This window comes from Pinus tabuliformis, chromosome X (genome assembly GCF_031772625.1).
Source record: "Pinus tabuliformis cultivar Carrire ecotype Pingquan chromosome X, CPIR1, whole genome shotgun sequence".
NCBI classification, from domain to species: domain Eukaryota; kingdom Viridiplantae; phylum Streptophyta; class Pinopsida; order Pinales; family Pinaceae; genus Pinus; species Pinus tabuliformis.
Genome location: NC_142308.1, coordinates 1,684,676,590 through 1,684,699,753, shown reverse-complemented (window position 1 = coordinate 1,684,699,753; position 23,164 = coordinate 1,684,676,590).

The window sequence follows — 23,164 nt, the reverse complement described above, 5'->3', positions numbered from 1 at the left end:
CTACAATTCATTAACAAAGAAAAACAAAATAAAGAAATACAAGGGGTGTGGATGATCCGAATTTATATATGAATGAAACAAAATACAAATATAACCATAAATACAAAGATGCAGTAGAAATAACACTTCATTTCATTCATATCAAATACTGAAATATGCTTACAAACAGAATGGAAATAAGACTAGCTCGAGTGATGGTAGCTTATCTTTGAGAAGAGATGTGGCAGCTACATGCCTCAGGACTGTGTTACAATGAGGCTCAAAGGCCTATTTATTATTGATAAACAATGGAAAATCCTAAACATCCAAAAACCTAACCCTAGGAGATGAAGCGCCAAAACTGTGGGCCCCGTTTGGGTAAATTGGTACATCGAATTCCTAGGGTCGTAACATTGGCATATGACCTCCATTTAGCTATCATAATACCTTGTTTCGAAGATCTCAAAGAGAAGGTCTAAAACAAATGGGCAAGCCGATTTGGGATATTTTTGGTCTCTCTGTTTTCCCTAAAAATGTCATTTAGGGCCTCAAAACGGATCCGGAAGTTTGGGACCCGAAAAACTGCCAAAAATAGTAAATTGTGCTACAATTAAGGAAACCAAAAAACTGAAAGAGACAGTTTTGGGGGTCTAACTGGAATAGGCAGGTGGCCACCAATATCCACCTAGATCATTCCTACCCCCTTAGGAAGCAATGGTCCCCATTGTGTTGAGTTCCTCCATGAGATGAGGAAACTTCAGCTGAACTTGGTCCCTAGTGAAGGAGTTGGCTTGCTTTGACAACTCGATATAGTTGGATCCTTTGTTGTCGGGTGTTCTTGATCTGCGTCTCCATGATCCGATCATTTGTGGATTGTTCCATGCAATCTGGATTTAACTTTGTACGTGTGAGCTGTTCTGCAATGTCTGATGTGTCTAGCAATGGTGGGAAGTATGGTCGAAGGCATTCCACATTCAACACTAGGTGTAGGCCAAGGAATGGGGGAATGTTGAGCTCAAATGCATTGTCTCCCACTACCTTGGTAATGGTGTAAGGACCATATCAGAGTGATTTGAGTTTCTGATAGGATCTTGTAAGGCGTTCCTTTTGCAAAAGCAACCAGACTTTATCACCCACCTAAAACTTGTGTGGCACCCGATGTTGATCATGTTGCTATTTGTACTTGGCATTTGATTTCTCCAGAATGTCATGGACCTGCTGATGGATATGTTGGATGTGCTCAATGAAGTTGTTTGCCTTATCGGTTTCGGACTGGACATGAGTCGAATCTGCATGAGTAGCTGCAAATGGCGTGGCCATATCGATGGGACATAGTGGTTGGAGTCCCAAGCCCACCTGAAAAGGGTTGTGGCCAGTAGAGCTGTGGAGAGCCCGATTATAGTTGGGCTAGACATAGGGGAGGCTCTCATCCCATGTGCGTGGATGCTTTGAGTTGTACATGCGCAGAATATGTATGACCATTCTATTGACGACCTTTGTCTTGCCATCAGTTTGGGGATGGAAAGTTGTGGACTTAGTGAGCTTGGTGTCCAATGTACTGAGGAACCTTTTGTCCCGATCTAAGATGATAGATTATGGGATCCAAAAGTGTGCCCACACTCATTCAAAGAAGAGTTTAGCAGTGGCTTCTACTGTGATATTCTTCTTACAGGCCGCCATAATGGCCATCATCGAGAATCTGTCAACGACTACAAAAACACAGTCGTTGCCATGCTTAGTAGAAAGAAGGCACGACATGTAATCCATGGAGATGGATTCCCAAGGTCGACTAGGGGTAGGTAGCGTAGTATAGAGGTCTTGCTTCTTGATGTTTGGTTTGGCAATGGCACAGGTAGTGCAGGATCTAATGTACTTCCCGACATCCTTTCGAATATTCGGCCAATAGAAATACTTCTGCAGCACTAGCACCATTTTCTCGACCCCAAAATGCCCAGCAGCCCGACTGTAGTGTGCTTCAAAAATCATCTTGGTACGCTCTCTTAAAGGAACACAAAGGTGTCCCAAGTGGCGTAATAGGTCATTATGGAGGTGAAAATCTGGAACTTGTTGACCCTCCATGAGCATCTGGTATGTGTGGCCAAATTATGGGTCGCTTTTGTAGAGAAGTGGCCAATCAAAAGTCTCATGCCCACAAGAGTTGATCACAATGGTTAACGCCATGATCAGTGGTTGGCTGAGAAAATCTACAACATTATTGGTGTTTCCCTTCTTATACTTGATATTCAAATGGAATTGTTGCAGGTAAGTGGACCACTTCTAATGGCGATCATTCTGCAACTTTCCTTGCATCTGTATGAACTGCAGGGGCCGGTGGTCTATGTGGATGACCATTTCTTTCCCCAAAATGTAATTATTCCATTGCCGGCGGACCTGCGCAATGGAATACATCCCTTTGTCATAAGTGGGATACGTCTGAACTGTGTATGAGAGTGTCTCACTGTGATATGCCATTGGATGCCCATGTTGAGTAAGGATTGCCCCAATAGCATAGTCAGAGGCATCTATCTCGATCTCAAATGGATGTTGCAAGTCTGGTAATGTGAGCACTGGAGCAGAGTAGAGGCGATGTTTCAACTCTATGAATGCCTTCTGTTGAGATTCAGACCAAAATAATTTTGCTTTCACTCCTCCCTTAGTGACTTGACTCAAGGGCCACGTGATATGAGAGAATCCCAACACGAACTTGCAGTAGAAATTGACAAGACCCAAAAAGCTGTGGAGCTTTGTTAAAATGGTTGGAGCTAGCCAATCCCGGATGACTTGGATCTTGGCTAGATCCAAATGCAACCCCGTTCATCAATAATGTATCCTAGATACTGAACCTAGGTCATGCCAAAAGTTCATTTCTCAAAAACTGGCACATAGCTTGTGTTGTCGTAGTGTTTGGAGAACTTGTCGAATGTGGTGGAGGTGCCCTTCTCTACTCTGGCTGAAGATCAGGATGTCATCCAATTATACCACTACAAATGAGTTGGTAAATGGCTACAAGATGTCATCCATCAAACTCATGAAGGCAGGAGCCTTCGTCAACGCGAAAGGCATAACCAACCATTCGAAAATGCCCTCCTTTGGGTTCGATGGGTACCTGGTGATATCCTGATTTCAAGTCGATCTTGATGAAATATTTTCCCCCCTTCAATTGGTCCAGAAGGTCATCAATCCATGGGATTGGGTACCTATTCCAAACAGTGATCTTGTTTAGCGCCCGATAGCCAATACAGAGTCTCCAAGTCCCATCCTTCTTCTGTACCAACACGATCAGGCTCCCACAGGGCGATGAACTCGGTCGGATGTGACTTTTTTGCAACGGCTCTTGAATCTGCCTCTTGATTTCGTCATTCTCCAAAATGGAGCGTCGATAGATTGGTCCATTGGGCAACGGCACACCTAGGTCCAAATTGATGGATTGCTTGACCTGACAGTGCAGAGGCACCCCTACAGGGGAGGTGAAGATGTCCTTGTACTCCTCCATGACCTTGTCCATTTGTTGTTGTCATGCGGAGGGGCCCTGTCTAGAGGTCGTGGCCACCGTCTTCTTCTTTCCCTGAGGGTGTATCATCAGGAAAACAAATTTCCCATTTTGGAAATGAGCTTACTGCATTGTTTTGCAGTAACCAAAGAGATGGTGGTAGGCAGTGCTACCTCCAGTATCCTGTACAACTTATTTCCCAAAGTAACAATAATAGCACGAGGCCTTGACTCATACACAGCATGTTGCTTCCATAAGTATGGTTGGCCTAATAATACATCACAAACATCAAGGGGAGCAACGTCACATAATACCTCATCCGTGAAGGGCTTGATGTTGTATGGAAGGCGGCACTGCTGGCTCACACGAAGATCTCGTCCTTGGTGAAGCCACCCAATGGTGTACGGTTGTGGATGTGTTGTGGTCGGTAAGCCCAACTGCTTCACGACCTCTGCCAAAATGAGGTTCTTTTGGCTCCCACTGTCGACAATGAACTGTAGCAGGGAACCCTTTACCCACATCTGGGAGTGGAAGAGGCGCTCCTCCTCCTCTATATCTTTGGGTTCCTCCTTCTAGATCTTCGTGGTGGCAATGGTGGCATTGGGCTCCGCATCAATAATCTACTTCCCTTTTTTATTCCCCTTGTCGGGTTCTGACTCATAATTGGAACATGCATCTGATTCTGAAGCCTTTAGCTCGACCACCAGTGACTACTTGGCCCGACACTCACTTGTCTTGTGAGTTGAGCTCTTATGGAAATTACACCACTTTACTATGTCCTTCTTCGGCTTCATAGTGTTGTTCTTTGCTTGCGGCTTTGGTGGGTTGTCCTGGGCCGCCCCACCTTGGCTTTGTCCTTTGTTCTACGGTTTGGGGGTACCTTTCCCTTGCTTCAAATTCGCAGATCCAAAGTCTCGCTTCTTTTGTTTAAACTTTTTCTCGATCTTGACGGCATATCGATATGTTGTGCCAAGCGAGGAGATGTTCAAGAAATCCATCTCGTCTTGGATGTACCTATGTAGGCAGCTATGGTACTTGAGAACCAAATGGTTCTCAGAATCCTTGATACCCAACTTCGTGCAAAGGGTATGAAAAACATTGGTAAACTCCGATATATCTTGGTCCCTTTCCTATCGCAGCATTGTCCACTTTATGTATTTATCCCCATAGATCTCGACACAGTACTGCTCCTTGATGGCATCCCGGAATGAGTTCAAAGTGGGTGCCGCTGAAAACAATGAGTTTGTACTTTCATCCTTCTGCTCACAGTAGGTTTCCCACCAGTCCTTGACATGGGGGGATGCTTTGAGAAGTGCAAAAGTGATCTTTTCACGGCTGGAAAAATCATGGACGGCAAAATATCCTTCTATCAGATTTAACCATTTATCTATAGTGTCTGCATCTATCTGACCCTCAAATATGGGAATTTTAAAGTTAACGTATACCTTATAGGGTGTGGCACTTCCAGAGTAGCTGTCGGAAGTATATGCGTCGCCCTTGGGTAGCCACTGAAGGATCTGGACAAAGTTGTCCATCATCGCGTTCCTTTATCGCTCGAGGGCTTCTTCGAGCAAGATTTTGATAGGATCTCCTATCCCCTCATCTTTCTTTTCATCTGCCATGGGAGGCCATTAGGATTTGCGAGGCTGGTCTTGCAAAGGTTCGACTAGTTCAAGCCCTAACTCCTTATATCCCAACCTCGTTGGGGACATGCAAAGAAAAACAGAGAAAGAGAAGACTGCTCTAATACCACTAATCTGGATTTAAACAGGAACGCAAAAAATTACAGATATAACCATAAATACAAAGATGCAGTATAAATAACACTTCATTTCATTAATATCAAATACTGAAATATGCTTACAAACAAAATGGAAATAAGACTAGCTCGGGCGATGGTAGCTTATCTCTGAGAAGAGATGTGGCAGCTACATGCCTCAGAACTGTGTTACAATGAGGCTAAAAGGCCTATTTATTATTGAGAAATAATGGAAAACCCTAAACATCCAAAAACCTAACCCTAGGAGATGAAGTGCCAAAACTGTGGGCCCCGTTTAGGTAAATTCATACATCAACTTCCCGAGGTCATAACTTTGGCATACAACTCCGTTTGGCTATCATAATACCTCGTTTCGAAGATCTCAAAGAGAAGGCCATGCTAGTTTGTAATAATTTTGGTTTCTCTATTTTCCCCTAAAAACGTCGTTTAGGGCCTCAAAATGGCTCCGAAAGTTCAAGACCTGAAAAACATCCAAAAATAGTAAATTGTGCTACAATTAAGGAAACCGAAAAAGTGAAAGAGACAGTGTTGGGGGTCCAAGTGGAATAGGAAGGTGGCCACCAATATCCACCTGGATCAGTGGAAGCAAGAATTATTTTTATTGCTTGGTGAAATGAGTTATAGATTATCCCAGAGACACTAAAGGGATTTGATAGAGAAATGGACTCTTATGACTCTCCCAAAGGAAGGTACATATTCCTTCTCCTTACAAGAATGATCTCTCCTCAAAGAAGTCCTATGAGAGCTCTCAATGGTGGGATCTATGAACACAAATAAATGCTAATTGGCTATACAATTTGGAAGCATAACTTTGCTTTGGCCTCTCTTGTTTTGGTCCCAAATCCACTAATATTTATAGGCCAAAGCTCATGTCTTGGCTCCCCTTGGCTCATTTAAGACATTTGATCTAGCAGGAGACAAGGGGAGTCCTTTGGAAACTCTTTAATGCCACTTAAGGGGTGGTGATCTGAATTGTGTGCAAACTTGTTAATGTTATGCAAGCTCCATCATCAGTATTAAAAAAATGTGTTTAGGATCGTCTCAAATTAACCAAAATGTGAGGAATCATGTGTCAAGTATTGAGTGTCTTTTTATAGCAATTTATGAGGTTAATTAGTTGTTTAAAACACATATACAATTAAAATGCATATAAGCAAAACGCAACAACTCATAACACAAAAAGTTGATAAAGGAGTTCACCCCTCCTAGGCTACATCTCCTTGGACCTGCTTCAATGGCTAGGCCCTCTTTGGATTAATGGTCAATTCTATTATTACATGCACATGCAGTGCTCCAAAGGCTTTCCAACCTGCTCCATTGGATTCGTAAGACCCAAAAACCCAAAAAATGACTATCCAAGCTCTGCAATTTGACTTCAGCTAATCTAGGCTTAACCTCCTCTCCTGATGGCCCTAGGCTTCCTTAAACTTCAACATAGAAAAATCACATGCAGAAGTGTCTTTCTTCCTATGAAACTTGTTCCATTGTGTTCACAGCATCCAAATCCTCTATGAATGACTCTTTTTGAGCCAAAATTGGTCAAAATTTGCATAAGTTGTTGTCTCTTCAGTTTTCCCTAGGAAAACTCCACCAAATCTAGAGAAACTCCAGTTAAACCCGCCAAAAATGGAGTAGTGTCGGATTTTTCGGACCTGCCAAACTGTCACCAAGTTAATCCGAAATTAATTAAGGGTTAATCATGTGTTACTTACCGTTAAACTCATGTTAGCACGTTAATGGCGCAGTTAGCACTAAGCATTGACCTTTGGTTATGATGTTGGTCACATGCGGAGGGGGCTGGCCCTATCCTCCCTAAACCTTCGATGCTTAAACTTCAAATAGAAAATGTGCCCATTGTTTGTTAAGAAACGTTGGCGCGACATAGGGGTAAGGCTTTGGGTTTGTGTGTGGGAGGTTTCGAGTTCAATTCCCCGGCTTGCCAAATAATCTTACATGACCTTTGAGAGGGCACGTGGTGGCCTCCGAGCTTGCCACATGTCAGCCTCTCATTGGTCCACCAAAATACCTTTGACCAATAATATGCCAACAATCGTCGAAGTGCAAATGAGCCACCTATCGAAATATTCTTCTTGCTGACTAGGTTGTACGAATGCCTAATCAGCTTCCCAATCAACCTTGTACCCAAAATTTTCCCTATTTGACAAAATGGACAAAAGTCTCTATCTTTCTCATACAAACTCTGTTTTGAGTGAAACAAGTTGCATTGGGATCGTATCGGTGAGATAGACATAGTCGTTCTTTTTTTAGTGATTCTGAACACATTGATTTTTGAGCAAATTTTTGTCCCTAGTCCAGATTTCGATCACTCCTTCCCACTAACAGGATTTTGGACCCACAAAAGTTGGTTATCTGATGAGAGTTGAATACTCTTCTCCTTCTCAAGTTCTATCAATTGATTCTATTTGGAAAAATCTTCATGACAACCACTTCGGTTCACTAACATGCCTTGCCTTGCAAATGGCTTGGCACTTCAACCAATGTTCACCTTTTGTTGTTGACCCAATCCAACACTTGTTGGTGTTGAAAAGTGTGCAACAATAAATGCTAAATTTAGGAAGTGCTAAAAATAGAACTTCTAAAAATATCACTTCTAAAAATAGCAGTTTGGCCAATGAGCATTTTGGCCACCTTGGGTGAGAGGTGAAACTGCTAAAAATAGAATCGTCTAAAAATAGCATTTCTAGGTTCCTTCCTATTTATAGCAATCCCTGGTCTATCTATAGGAAATAAATTCGAATTTGGTCTTACCGACAGTTTGGAATATTAATTAATTAATTCTCCATGAGTTAATTAGTTAAGGAAAAGCAAACTTGAAGTCTTTGCGAGAACATGCAATTATTTCTCCACTTATTGGGGAATGTGTCCTTTGATTTGCTCACTGATTGAGGAATTAAGGATGAGTTCTATATTGAGAGGATCAGTTGACTTAGTTTAACTTAGTTAAGTTCAGTTATATTAATTTAACAAGTTGTTAAATTAATGAGATATAGTTTGTTGATGCTTGCATGCATGTGACAACTATTATTTTCAGAAAACTGTGTATTCATTCATGGATAACTGATGCATGTCAGTTCTGTCAGAGACTCAGTTGAGATCAGAGAAGGGACAGTGTACTATCAGTTGGATGAATATTTTTCCTATAAAGGAAGCTCATCCATGATGAGGATTTATCTCCTTCAAGTTTGTGCAGTTAGATCAAAGGTTAGTGAGTGTGTGAAGAGGCCAATTCACACAGGTGGCAGCACTGGACCCCAAGGAAACTGCACAAGGAAATAGGAAGCTTGTAGGGCAGAGGAGAAGGTTTGTGAGAAGCCTTTGTCTCTGAGCAGCAGAGGCATTGTACTGAGAGCTGGATAACTTCCAAGCTAAGGCTTTGTGTAATCTGGACTATATTTCCACTCGTATGATAATATAGAGATGGAGTTTTAGGTAAGTGCTTTCCCCGGGTAAATTCTTCTGTGTTATGTGTGATTGATTCTTTCTTATCAGTTATGTGTGTTTTTATTAATTTTGCTCATGGTTGATTAAGCTTCCGCTAAATTTTTTGTAGAAGTAAATCAAGTGTTTTGCTTTAGTACATTGAATTACTAGGTGGTTTACAAGTGGGAAATTTCTACATGGTATTAGAGCTAGCTGATTTGTAGAAAAAGTTCTACATGGTATCAGAGCTAGCTGATTTGTAGAAAAATTCTACAAACCTCTATAGCTGGTTGCTTGCTAATTAAACACCCTGTTGTACCAAAGCGATCCCTCGGTGCTTGGAAAGTTGACTGATGGCCTTCCCTTTGAAATCATGTTCCTCCTTTGCAACACATGCATTCAATACAAGCTTCTCCTTGGAAACCACTTTTCCAAGTTAATCCCATCTAAGTGAAATACAATAATGAGTTCCAATATTAGTAATAAAAAGAAAAGAAATGACCATTATTTTAACTCCAGAGTTCTAAATTCCACATCTGGAAGAATGCATTTGCCATCTCTTTCACTTCTTGGCGTCAACACATCAAATGGTCTACAATGGTTGCAAAAAAAAAAAATTGGCTTTTTCGTCCACTTTCACTTCTTGATTTCATCATCCTCCAATATTAATATGCTTCTCATGTCATGATTTTAGAATGAAGGCTAATCATGAGCCTCTTGCTCAAGCATGTACCTTCCAAAATCGTGCAACATCTTGTCACAAGAAAGACCATTAACCTTGAAAAACACTCATGCAAGAATATAACTTGACGACCTCTTCCTTTTGCTTCTTTAAAGCAACAATTGTCATGTCATGTGAACATTTCCATGTACTCTTACATCTTGGTGTATAAACCATCAACTAAACACAAGTCAACAAAACATGCTTCTTCAAAGCAATTGACTTTCAAATCAAGCTAAATCATGTACAACAACTTGATGATTTACAACAAGAATTCCACATTCTCATGAAACAATTTGTCACATCTCCCTTTCATCTTTGGAGACCAAAATCAACTCTTCCAAGTTGATATAACATACATGTAACAATCATTCGACCACACAAGATGACACTCATGCATGTGCAAATGATCAACATTCTCAATTTGACAACATACATGTTAACAAAGCAATCAACCAACACAAGTCAATCACTCATGCATGTTCAAGCACAATGAAACTATCAAAAATTCCACTGTTCACACACACAAACTCTCATGCATGTATAACAATTATCTACTCTCTCAGAAGTACAATCACAAGTACAAGAATCCCATTGGTATGTACGAGTACTTAAAGAGATGAAATGACCAAATTTGCTACAAGTGAGTCAACATACTCCACTTTCAAACACCTTCCTGGTGTAAACATGCAAGTTCAAGAATGAAACATGCATGTAAATTTGTAGTTGCAAATTGCCATCTTTGTTGCATCTAAGTGAGTCAACATAACTCTACTTTTCCAACTTATTTCTTTGTGCAATATGCAACATACTTTCAGGAGAAAAGAAATGCATCAATAAGGCAAGATTTGCATCAATTATCAAAAGAAATGTAGGGCTTTAATTGGTTAAGAAATCTAACCATCTTTTTCTAAACCATTTCAATGGTGCTTCTTTCAGCTGCACTTCATCGTGTGTATCATCCTAACCCACATCAATTATGGAATCCTCTTTTCCATTCTTTCCAAAATCTCTCTCCACCTTCTTCAAATGTCATGGATGACTTGTTGGATGCAAAGTCCAATACGTGTCTACAAGATGACCCTGCTTATGGCAATGAGTCCAAAATAATTGCAAGTTCTTTTCAACATGGTTTCCATTATGCAATGGACCTTTGGATTTTTGTGTCTTTTGTTTCGAAATGTTCTTGTGTATGACTATCCTCTTCCAACACCTCGAAACAATATGGTTAGTCAAACCACAAAAGGAACATGTAAATTTTCTCCAAATCTTATGTGAAGATTTACCATGTTTATCATAATCCAAAGAAACTTGATTAAAGAAATATTTATACCTTGCACATTCACCTTTTTCGCCTTCTTGAAGAAGTGAATTTGATGAGGTAGTGGCTCTCTTCGGAATACCAACAATCGTTTCAATGACCTTAGAGCTTTCAACGTCCTCTTGTTTTTCATTTCCACTAGTTGCACGCTTATGAGCATCTTCTTGCAAATTGGGTATAAAACTTTTGCATTCCTCATGAACACAAACTTCACGAGCTTGGGGTAATGAACATGTAATAAAAGTCATTCTTGGAACACCTTCATGTGCCTCCTTGGCTTTGGAGCATTCTCCATCATGTTGTCCATAACCAAGACCCAAATACCTAGGTCTTTCCTCAATAACAATTGGCTCAACTATGACGTGTGCATGTTTGCCTAACCCTTTACCTTCATAGCCCATCTTCATCAATAATGTGGACCCTATTCCTCTAATGTGTCTTTCAAAAGCACTAAAACATTCATTTTGAGAGGAAATTGAAGATAAACTTGAATTTCATACCTCATTTTCATGCACATACTTGGCTAGGGTTTCCTTGGCATCATGGATTTGAATCTCCATCTCATGCATATTTTCAAGAAGCTCTTGCTTCTCCTCCTTCATTACCATCAACTCCTCTTGAATTATAGTGTTGTCCTTCCTATCTTCATTCATCTCTTGCACCATATCTCTCATGATGATAAGCTCTTGCAACATCTCTAAATCAAAGAGTCTTGCTAAGGAAGATGGATTAGAAACATCACTTGTTGAAGCTGCCATCACACTTGTAATGCATCAAAAATCTTCACAAAGCTTCAAAAAATTTCTCAACAAAGAAGCATCTCAGACCATCTCCCTTCTTCAGCTTACACACATAAACTTGCACACAGTTAAATTATCCTTGCACAAATACAAAACCAATAGCTAATTTTCTAGCTAACCTTGGCAAACCATCTCAAGGTTAAAATGAGATAACAGTGCTCTGATACCAACTTGATCTAAATTTTGGGAAAACTTGTTAATGCTATGCAATCTCCCTCATTAGTATTAAAAAATGTGTTTAGGATCATCTCAAATTAACCAAAATGTGAGGAATTGTGTGTCAAGTATTGAGTGTCTTTATGAGCAATATATGAGGTTAATTAGTTGTTTAAAACACATATACAACAAGTAAAATGCATAGAAGTAAAACACAGCGACTCATAACACAAAAAGCTAATAAAGGAGTTCACCCCTCCTGGGATACATCTCCTTGGTCTTGCTTCAATGGCTAGGCCCTCTTTGGATTAATGGTCAATTCTCTGATTACATGCACCTGCAATGCTCCAATGGATTTACAACCTTCTCCATTAGATTCATAAGACCCAAAAACCCAAAAAATGACTATCCAAGCTCTGCAATTGGACATCAGCTAACCTAGGCTTGACCTCCTCTGCTGGTGGTGTTGGAAATAATACTGAGAGGGGGGCTGAATCAGTATTATCAAATTCTTTTTAACAAATCTTCCTTATTTATACTTTGAATTATTTTTGCATATCAGTACCATAAAATAATGAGCATGAACAAGAAAAACACCAAAGAACACCAGATGTAAGGTGGAAACCCAATGTGGGTGAAAACCACCTGCTGCAATATGTCTCTATCTTCTTTCAAATTAGAAACTCCTTTTACAATGATTTTGTACTGGTGCAGTCCTTTACCAGTACACAGGCTGCAACCTGCAAAGAGCTACAACTCTCTCTCGTTTTCCAGTCTTTCCTGGAAGGGAGCTACAACACCCTACTTCTTTTCATAAAGCATCAAATGATCATCAAGTACATGTAAGTTACACAGTCCACTGCAGTAATCAGATCAGTAATAACAGAGCTAACCCAGAACACCTTATCAACAGAAAAATTCAAACAACAGAAGATCTTAAGACAGATACGCAGTTTTTCCTTCTGTGGCCTGCGTCGCTACGCACTTCACTTTCTGCTTTCCTGCGTACATCAGCAGAGATCCTTCTGCCGCACAGCGTGTCCACGCACTGTTTCTTCAACCACGTTGCGTACTGTTACTGCAGGTACGCACCCAGAGACACTATCGCGCCGCGTACTGTTACTGCAGGTACGCACCCAGAGATACTATCGTGCCGCGTACTTTTACTGTGCGTACGCACCTGAACCTTTGTCGCTCTGCGTACCCACGCAGTTCTCCTTCTTCTGCACTGCGTACCCACGCAGCTATCCTGTTTCTGCTCTGCGTACCCACGCATATCTCCTGTTTCTTCTCTGTGTACCCACGCAGCTCTCCTGTTAAACACCTATGTACTTCTGATTAGGGCCGAATTGGCAGTCCACTAGAGTGGCACAGTTAGTCAGATGCCCAGATCTGATCATGCGCTCGAGAGATCACCCTTTACAGATTCGCTTTCAACTTCACTTACATATAGATCAAGCTTTTAAGACCATAACCCAATATTTCAGATCTTAAGATATTCAATTGCAAAAGATGCTTAGCCAATTGATCTCCTTTGCTTTATATAGGCAAGCTCCTCCTAAAATCATGGATCAATACCACGAGCCAAAACCATAATAACACAAATACCGTCGGCTAAATACCAAGGGTTAAACATAAGAAACCCCACATGTGCTTTCCTCTGCCTTGAAATGAGTCCACTGGGGGTACGCACCTCCTGAACGGCAGACCTGCGTGTCGAGCCGCGGCCTCTTCATGGTGTACCTGCGTGTACGCGACTTCTGAACTGTTCTCCTGCGTACTTCTTGATTTTCACCATTTGAGAGCCTGAAAGGAGCATTGCCACTGGTGTTGCCATCAAGTACAACATTTGAAACATAGAGCCATACCAGAAACATAATGCCAACAATCTCCCCCTTTGGACTTGATGGCAACCTCAAAAACTTCAGCTTCATTCTCCCCCTTTGACATCAAGGGCAAAGGGTTATGCTCCCCCTAAGAACATGCTCCCCCTGAATATGAACTAGATCTGCAAAGAAGAACCATAATCCACCTAACACCATAAGAGACCATGAAAGAGATAGAGACATATTGCAGCTATATTCAGACCAGCATCCATGAACTCCTTTTGTACATCCTCCATAATGCCAACAATTCATTATATGCTCCCCCTGAACCTGTGCCATTCAATCTTCAACCAATCCGCAACCCAGCACATGTACGCATATACCCCATATAAACCATGCGTACAACCATCAATCAAAGGAGTTTCAGCAATAAGATGATGCATCAACTACCCCCAGCTTTTGCCTGAGGTATTCAAAAGTCTCCCTGGGCAATGGTTTGGTGAGTATATCAGCAACTTGTTCCTTAGAAGGAACATACTCCAACTTGACCTTCTGTTCAAGCACTTGTTCCCGGAGAAAATGATACTTGATTGGTATGTGCTTGGTTTTTGAATGCATGACTGGGTTCTTTGAGATGCTGATTGCACTTGTGTTATCACATAAGATGGGAATAGGTGGAGTACAAGTGATTTGAAAATCCTGCAAGGTCTGCATCATCCAAAGGAGTTGAGTGCAGCAAGATGCAGCAGCAACATATTCCGCTTCAGCTGTAGATAAGGCAATCAAACTCTGTTTCTTGCTGAACCAAGATACTAGTCTAGAAACCATGAAGAATGCACCACCACTTGTGCTCTTCCTATCATCCACGCTTCCGGCCCAATCTGCATCTGTATAAGCATGAAGTGTGAGATCTGTATCTCTAGGATACCATAAGCCATAATTTTGAGTCCCTTGAAGATATTTGAAAATTCTTTTCACTGCCTGAAGATGAGTCTCCTTCGGATTTGCCTGAAATCTTCCAACTATTCCAACTGCATGCATGATGTCTGGTCGGGTACCTGTCAAATAAAGTAAACTTCCAATCATAGATCTGTAGGTTGGTTGATGCACTGCTGCAGATTCATCATTTGCACTGAGGCTACATCCTGTGACCATGGGTGTACATACTGGTTTTGCATCTTCCATGCCATATTTCTTCAAAATCTGTTTGAGATACTTGGTTTGAGACAAAAAGATTCCTCCTTCTTTTTATTGGATTTGCAAACCAAGAAAATATGTCAGTTCTCCCAGCAAGGACATTTCGAATTCTTTCTGCATCACCAAGGCAAAGCTTTGACTCATAGCTTCTTCATTGCTGCCAAAGATAATGTCATCTACATACACAACAAGTATTAGTAATTTATCATTTTCAACTTTTATATAAAGATTGCTATCTGCTGATCCTTTTGAAAAGCCTTGTTGATGAAGATATTTGTCCAAATGATAGTACCAAGCCCTTGGAGCTTGTTTGAGACCATATAGGGCCTTCTTCAATCTGCACACAATATTTGGATCATTTCCAAGAATGAACTCATCTGGCTGCTCGATGTATACTTCTTCTTCCAAGTCTCCATTTAGAAAGGCTGATTTCACGTCCATTTGAAATACTTTGAAGTTTTGAAAGCTTGAGAGAGAAAGGAACATTCGGATGGCCTCAAGTCTTGCAACCGGAGCAAAGGTTTCTTCAAAGTCTATTCCTTCTTGCTGCACATACCCTTTACAAACAAGTCTGGCTTTGTTTCTGATTACTTTTCCATTTTCATTCAATTTATTTTTGAAGACCCATTTTGTTCCGATAACATTCTTATCCTTTGGTCTAGGAACCAGCTCCCAAGTGTTGTTCTTTTCGATCTGCTCAAGTTCTTCATCCATTGCTTTCACCCAACATTCATCTTTGCATGCCTCTTTCACATTTTGTCATTCAGTAGAGGAGAGTAATGCCAAATAGCTTGAAGCTTCTGCAACTGTTCTTCTTGTTTGCACACCTGCTTCTTTCTGCCCCACAATCTGAGATTCTGGATGATTCTTCTGAACATATCTGGATGGAGTTTTCTCTTCTATTCTTGTCTGCTCCTCTGGTTCTTCTTGAGGTTCTTCTTCTTCATCATTCTGTTTTTGAGGGTAGCCTTCATCTTCTTCGATGTCTTCATGATGTACTTGCCTAGGAATGTATCCCTTCTCATCAACCACTACATCAATGCTGTCAACAATTCTGCCAAGTCTTTTATTGTAGCATTTGTATGCTTTGCTATGTGGAGAGTAACTAAGAAGAATGCCTTCATCTGCTCTAGGTTCAAGCTTGACAAGCTGCTCATCAGTATTCTTGATATAGCATTTGCTCCCGAAGATTTTGAAGTGCTTTACCGAAGGAGTCTTACCACTCCAGAGCTCATGAGGAGTTTGAGTGTTGTTCACCCGGACATTTGTTTTGTTGAGAATAACAACCGCAGCATGTGCAGCTTCACCCCAGAAAGTTGCGGGAGTTCCTGATTCATCAAGCATAGCACGAGCCATTTGTTGGACTGTTCTGTTCATTCTTTCCACAACTCCATTTTGCTGAGGAGTTCTAGCTATAGAGAATTCTCTTCTTATCCCATGTTCTTCACAGAAATCGAAAAATTCATTTGAGGTAAACTCCCCACCTCTGTCGGATCTGAGGCACTTAATTTTGTGACCTGATTCATTTTCAACCAAGGCTTTGAAGGATTTGAATTTTTCGAATGCTTCATCTTTGTGCTTCATAAGTCCTAACCAGACAAACCTGGAGAAATCGTCAATGAATAATATCAAGTATTCTTCCCCTCGAGGTGTTCTTTTCCTGAATGGACCACATGTATCTGTATGTACTAGCTCAAGAGGCATGCTAGCTGATCCTTCCTTCTCTGGAAAGTTAGTTCTGGTTTGTTTTCCAAACTGACATGATTTGCATATGGTGTTGTCAGGAATTTTGATATCTGGAAGATCGCGAACTGCCTGATATTTGCATGCTTTCCTTATTTGTGAAAAGCTTAGATGCCCCAACCTCCGATGCCATAACCAGTGCTCATCATCCTTGCTCAGATAGCATTGTTGTTGTTGTCCTTCTTCAAATATGTACAGATTATTTGGAGTTCTTTTGCCTTTGATCACTGTTTTACCTGTATCTAGATCACGAACAAGACATCCATTTGATCTGAATATCACCTTGGTTCTTTGATCACACATCTGGCTGACACTTAGAAGATTATGCTTCAATCCATCAACATATAAAACATTTCCAGCCTTGACCTTTTCTTTTAACTGAGCAATGCCTTTTCCTTTTATATTTGCAGGAGTATCATTTCCAAAAGAAACTTTCTTTCCCTTTTCTAGAGCAGAATATGACTCAAGTTTTTCTTTATCACCTGTCATATGCTTCGAACATCCACTGTCAATGTACCATAGATTTTCCTGTCCTTCTGCATAAAATGCTATCCCACATCTTTCTGTTTGTGGTTCCTTTATTCTCCATGTTTTGGTGCTTGAGGCTTGTTCCTTTTTCTGCTGAAACCTGCTCCTGCATTCAGAATCTTCATGACCAAAGTTATTGCAAATAGAACATTCAACTTCATTTTCAAGAGCCGAAAAGTTGTTATAGGTCCTTTTAGTAATCCCGGTCATACTTCTTTGTTTTTGAGCTTCTCTAGTCATGATTGTTTTATATGCAACACATTGAGCTGCTTTGTGACCAAAGTTATGACAAGAGAAACATTGTCCATTGAAGAAACTTCTGCGGTTATCAAATCTACCGGCCAAGTGATTGTAATCTCTATTGTCATTCATTCTTGAACCAAATTGAGAAGATTTTACCTGTGGCTGGTTGTAGCTTTTGTTCATCCTTAAGACAGATTGCCCCTAATAGTCTTTGTTTGCAATTCGTCCCTGCTTTACCTGATAGTCTCCATTGTGCTTTTGTTCATTCCTTTTTGTTGCATCAAGATAACTTTTTGAAGTGGATGCTTGAGAAGTTTCTTCATTATAGCCCAGACCTGTCTTGTTTAGAGGAGAACGTTGTACATTGATAATCTCATCCAGAGTTTCAGATCCTTTGACAAACTTAAGATTAATAGCTTTTGTTTTCTCAATCTCTTTTCTAAGAGCAACAATTTCACCTTCTAATTTTTCAAGATGTTTTTCCTTTTCATCAATTTGAAATTGTAGAGTATCAATAATCATATTCTTTTCTTCTATACATCTCTTGAGTCTAGTAATTTCTTCAAAAAGATTATCCACATCTATAGCATCCATATAATCATCATCTTCAAATGCCATTAACAGTTTATATTCATTACCTTGTTCATCTTCATCACTATTTGATAGACCATCACTATCTTCATGAGTGTAGTAGCTTTTCTTATTTGCACCCTGTTTCTTGTTCCATCTAGCAGGCTCCTTTCCTTTATCCTTATAAGGACATTTTGCAGCATAATGACCTACTCTTCCACAAGAAAAGCATTTAAAAGGTAACTTACCTCTGAATCTTCCAGAACCCCTTTGAAGATTTCTGACAAAATTTAACTCTTCTTCTTCTTCTTCTGGTACGTAACTTGCTTCATAATAATCTCCTTTGCCTGATGCCTTGAAAGCAGCTTCTCTTCTGTCTGATGGACCTCCCTTTCTCATTTCATAAGCAGTTAGAATTCCATGTAGCTGAGACATAGTAAGAATTCGTAGATTTTCCTTTTCTTCTATTGCAGATACTTTAGATTCAAACTTGGGGGACAATGATCTTAGAACCTTTTCAACCACAATAGCCTCTTTTATTTCTTCACCCAAATTTTTCATGCAATTAACAATCTCATCTACCCGAAGAAAATAGTTAGCCACACTTTCATCATTATACATCCTGAGATTCTCATACTGAATCCTGAGAGTTTGAAGTTTAGCACGCTTTACCTGTTCATCTCCTTCGTAGCTCAAGACAATCTTGTCCCATATTTCTTTTGCGGATTTATATTGCATAACCTTTACGAATTCTATTTGAGATAAGCATCCCAGCAAAGTATTGACTGCTTTAGCATTTGTTTCATATTTCTTCTTTTCGGCCGCATCTGTAGGAGTAGCTGAAGGAAAAGCGTAGCCTGTATCTATGATATCCCAAACTTCTGTACCAAGAGATTGAAGATAGGCAGTAACTCTTACCTTCCAATAATTGAAGTTTGTCCCATCAAAAATTGGTGGCCTGATTGATGCTTCCCTCTCGTAGTTGCTCATGATGAATGATCTTCCTTCAAGCGATCAAGCTTCTCCGAAGGACCTGCTCTGATACCAATTGTTGGAAATAATACTGAGAGGGGGGGTGAATCAGTATTATCAAATTCTTTTTAACAAATCTTCCTTATTTATACTTTGAATTATTTTTGCATATCAGTACCATAAAATAATGAGCATGAACAAGAAAAACACCAAAGAACACCAGATGTAAGGTGGAAACCCAATGTGGGTGAAAACCACCTGCTGCAATATGTCTCTATCTTCTTTCAAATTAGAAACTCCTTTTACAATGATTTTGTACTGGTGCAGTCCTTTACCAGTACACAAGCTGCAACCTGCAGAGAGCTACAACTCTCTCTCGTTTTCCAGTCTTTCCTGGAAGAGAGCTACAACCCCCTACTTCTTTTCATAAAGCATCAAATGATCATCAAGTACATGTAAGTTACACAGTCCACTGCAGTAATCGGATCAGTAATAACAGAACTAACCCAGAACACCTTATCAACAAAAAAATTCAAACAACAGAAGATCTTAAGACAGATACGCAGTTTTTCCTTCTGTGGCCTGCGTCGCTACGCACTTCACTTTCTGCTTTCCTGCGTACATCCGCAGAGATCCTTCTGCCGCACAGTGTGTCCACGCACTGTTTCTTCAACCACGCTGCGTACTGTTACTGCAGGTACGCACCCAGAGACACTATCGCGCCGCGTACTGTTACTGCAGGTACGCACCCAGAGATACTATCGCGCCGCGTACTTTTACTGTGCGTACGCACCTGAACCTTTGTCGCTCTGCGTACCCACGCAGTTCTCCTTCTTCTGCTCTGCGTACCCACGCAGCTCTCCTGTTTCTGCTCTGCGTACCCACGCAGATCTCCTGTTTCTGCTCTGCGTACCCACGCAGCTCTCCTGTTAAACACCTGCGTACTTCTGATTAGGGCCGAATTGGCAGTCCACTAGAGTGGCACAGTTAGTCAGATGCCCAGATCTGATCATGCGCTCGAGAGATCACCCTTTACAGATTCGCTTTCAACTTCACTTACATATAGATCAAGCTTTTAAAACCATAACCCAATATTTCAGATCTTAAGATATTCAATTGCAAAAGATGCTTAGCTAAGTGATCTCCTTTGCTTTATATAGGCAAGCTCCTCCTAAAATCATGGATCAATACCACGAGCCAAAACCATAATAACACAAATACCGTCGGCTAAATACCAAGGGTTAAACATAAGAAACCCCACGTGTGCTTTCCTTTGCCTTGAAATGAGTCCACTGGGGGTACGCACCTCCTGAACGGCAGACCTGCGTGTCGAGCCGCGGCCTCTTCATGGTGTACCTGCGTGTACGCGACTTCTGAACTGTTCTCCTGCGTACTTCTTGATTTTCACCATTTGAGAGCCTGAAAGGAGCATTGCCACTGGTGTTGCCATCAAGTACAACATTTGAAACATAGAGCCATACCAGAAACATAATGCCAACAGGTGGCCCTAGGCTTCCTTAAACTTCAACGTAGCAAAATCATGTACATAAGTGATTCTATGCCTATGCAAACTATTCCAGTGTGTTTAGAGCATCTAAATCCTATAGGAATGACTCTTTCTGAGCCAAAATTGGTTGAAAATTACATAAGTTATGGTCTCTTTAGTTTTCCCTAGGAAAACTCCACCAAATTTAGAGAAACTTGAGTTAACCCCGCCAAAAATGTAGTGTCTAATTTGTCGGACCTGCCAAACTGCCGCCAAGTTAATCTGAAATTAATTAAGGGTTAATCATGTGTTAATTACCGTTAAACTCCAGTTAGCACATTAATGGCGCGATTAGCACTAAGCACTAGCCTTTGGTTATGATATTGGTCACATGCGGAGGGAGCTGGCCCGCGGCACTGGCCCTCTCCTCCCCCAACCCTTCGGCACTTAAACTTCAAATAGAACATGTGCATTATTTGTTAAGAAACGTTGGCGTGGCATAGTGGTAAGGCTTTGTGTTTGTCTGGGCGAGGTCGTGAGTTCGTTTCCCTGGCTTTCCAAATAATTTTACATGACCTTTGAGAGGGCACGTGGTGGCCTCCGGGCTTGCCACATGTCAGCCTCTCATTGGTCCACAAAAATAAACTTGTCAGAATATTTTGAGAATATTCCTTGGAATATTTTTTTTGCTGACTGGGTTGTACAGATACCTAATCAGCGTCCGAGTTAGCCATGTACCCAAAATTTTGTATGTTTGACAAAATGGACAAAAGTCTCTATCTTTCTCATACGAGCTCCATTTTGAGTGAAACAAGTTGCATTGGGATTGTATCACCGAGACAGATGTGATTGTTCTATTTTTTAGTGATTCTGAGCACTTCTATTTTTGAGCAAATTTTTCCCCTAATCCAGATTCCAATTAGGTGGAGTGGATCGAAACTGAGATAGCTAACATTTTCCTTTCAGTGGGTGGTTTCCAATTTACTATGATTTGGCCCATGGATTTTTAAGCTATCATTTTTGCATATTTGCACGATTATCAAAGAAAAAATCGCAGTGATCATGCAAAACTACTAAATTGACTTTGTGCATATTCATTTTTTAAATGGAAACCTTAGGAAACTTTGGCTTTTGTTGATTTTTGATGTTTTCCAACATTCACTAGTACATTTGTGCATGCCATTGTTGAGTAGTGTGTCCTAGCTAGTACAATTGAGTGCACAATTTTTCAACGATAACACCCCATGCCTCCCTTCTCCTCCTCAGTGAAGTCGATCTCATCTTTAGTGATCTGGATTGGATCATTATAATTTTTTTCATCCATCTCGATGCTTTCAAAGTGGGAAAAGTGGAGGAATCAGTTCACAGGACCATTTTCACATATGGGGCCTAGTTTGGTAAATTGAGGTTTGAAAACTTCTAACAACATTTTGAAGCATCAAATGACATTTTTTGGGAGGTAAAAAAACATTTCTCAAGTGTGACATGTTTTTTCATATTCTACGCACAGATACCTTTCCAACAACGCAATAATCACCTTAATTAGAGTCCATATGCAAAATTTATGTTACTCGGAAGTTGGCCTTTATGTTTTGGCCACCATAACTCAAGAAAATGTCACGTCAACTCCCATTATTTATGGAAAAATGGCTAGCCATATGATTATGATGAGAATCTATAAAAGTCTATATTGTAACTTTGGTTAAGAGTTGAGGTATTCTAACCTTACCACTAATAGGCTATCAGGTTGTGTTATAACCAGGGCACTAGAAAGAAAAGAGGTTTCATTCTTTTCAAGTGCACTTGTTCCATAGACGAGAAATAATAGTCGAGAGGGATAGGGAGAGAGACCAAAGAGAGTATTTGTGCATTGTAGTAGCACACGAGCCATGGGTATTACTTCTTTGTTCTCGCAACCATTGTTTATCAAAGAAAGAGAGTAGAGTGGCCTCACCTTCCAACTAGGTTTTCTCTCAAAAGGGTATCCCAGGTTAAATCATGGTTTGTGAGTTTCTATTTTTCTATTCTATATTTTTTGCATAATTTTCATTTGTGTGCATAAGCAATTAACAATAATCTACATATCCAAAAATCTAAAGAGCAATATAGTTTTATTAGATTTGTTTGATGAACTATCCAGTGGGATATCCACAATACTTTATAGATCATTAGGAGGAATGATTATGAAGAAAGCCATGTGACACCGTGAAGAGGAAGAGGATACAGTGAAGAAATTATGGCCAAAATAAAAGTCACAAAAGTGATAAGAAAAAGAGGGAAGGAGTAGTGAATAGAGATAAGAACTTAGGATCCCAACTAACATTGGACATAATGTTCCATTGAAGATCCCAACCCCAATCATTAAAAATCAAATATTTTGTCCTATAAATGTACAAGAACAAGTAATGAAACAAAAGAAAAAATGGGAAAGTTAATCCATTTGTAAGACCCAAGCATATTCCTTCTCTAGTTAAAATTTTGAAGATGAACAAACACTACATATGTAATGAAAGCTTTGGACATGCGGTGAAGGAATCACAACTGATGACAAGGGATATAGGGTTTTATGCATGTTATGGGACTAATCATCCATCAAACTATTACATTCTTACATTACTCATCATTGGATATTGTCATCCATCTCCATCAAATCGAAAGGTAAACAAATTTGACACTTCAATGTGCATTTTTAAGTCCACCATAAGGAAAAACATGGGCACTAAGACTACAAAATCCTTGGAGACTCCCTCCCTAACTCCAAGAAAATCTTCACTAGATACTTAAACATGGTCCTCTCTCTAAATGAAAAGAGAGCACACCAGTGATCTTTGTTCAAGATTCCATTAAACCACAACTGGATGACTTAATCATACATTGAGATTTGTTTGATCGTAAACCAAAGGAATAAAGT